This window comes from Etheostoma cragini, unplaced genomic scaffold (genome assembly GCF_013103735.1).
Source record: "Etheostoma cragini isolate CJK2018 unplaced genomic scaffold, CSU_Ecrag_1.0 ScbMSFa_69, whole genome shotgun sequence".
NCBI lineage: Eukaryota > Metazoa > Chordata > Actinopteri > Perciformes > Percidae > Etheostoma > Etheostoma cragini.
In genome coordinates this window covers 4,018-5,205 of record NW_023269305.1, presented here as the reverse complement: position 1 = coordinate 5,205, position 1,188 = coordinate 4,018, and positions in this window count along the sequence as shown.

Here is a 1,188-nt window from a genome sequence, read left to right as displayed (position 1 = left end):
GAAGCTCTTGTAGAACCGTGTTCTCTTTGTAATAATGCTGTGGACCTTGCTTGTGCCTGAGATTATATGTACAGTTTTTGTGTACGAGCAGGGGGTGAGCTGGATGTGATGTGTCCCTAATAATTCTCTCTGCTCTTTTCTGGCAGTGCTTTGTGTAGATTGTGTCCATGGAAGGGAGTTCTGTTCTAATAATCCTCTCTTTACGTCTCTTTTCAGAGCCTTCCTCTCTGTCTGGTTGGTGTTTCCGTACCAAACAGTGATGCCGGTGGTGAGGAGGCTCTCTATCAGTCCTTTGTAGACGAGTAGACGACTCATCCCCCCCTTAATGAGACCCAGGATAGTAGTATCATCTGCATACTTAGGAATGATGGTGTTATCCTGGGTGGGAACACAGTCGTATGTATACAGGTTGAATAGTGTAGAACTAAGGCAACAGCCTTGTGGTGACCCTGTGCTGGCGATGAGCTCCGCGGACACCCTCTTTCCCATCCTCACCACCTGTGGTCTTTCAATCAGGAAATGACGAGTCGGGACGTCGAGGTCTGTCAGCCTCTCAATCCGGCTACCCGGGGGGATGGTGTTAAAAGCCAAACTGTAATCTAGAAACAGCATTCTGACATATGTTCCTCTGCTGTCCAAAAGTATGCTATGACTTATGAATTTTTCGACATCCTATACTATGACTTTTTATTCATTTTTCATCATACTATACTATGACTTTTATGAATATTTCTACATACTATACTATGACTTTTTATTCATTTTTCATCATACTATACCATGACTTTTTATGAATTCTTCAACATACTATACTATGACTTTTTATGACATTTTATGAATATTTTGTCATACTGTAATATGACTTTTACAAGTTTTCGACATATTATACTGTGACTATTTTTGAATTTTTTGACATACTATACTATGACTTTTATGATTTTTTTGACATACTATTAGGGATGAGCATGTACAGCATTATCTGTATCTGTATCTGTTTACCACATGAATTATCTGTATCCGTATACGTACTCGGACTGGGCGGGGCCTAACCCGGAAGTGGTCATATTCAACCCGGAAGTGAGTTGGGTTCTCTTGAAATGGGCGGGGCTTTAACGAGTTTGTTATTTTTAGCATGCAATTGATATGGGTTGATCAGAAATTGTTATATTTATTGCTGATTAGAAAACT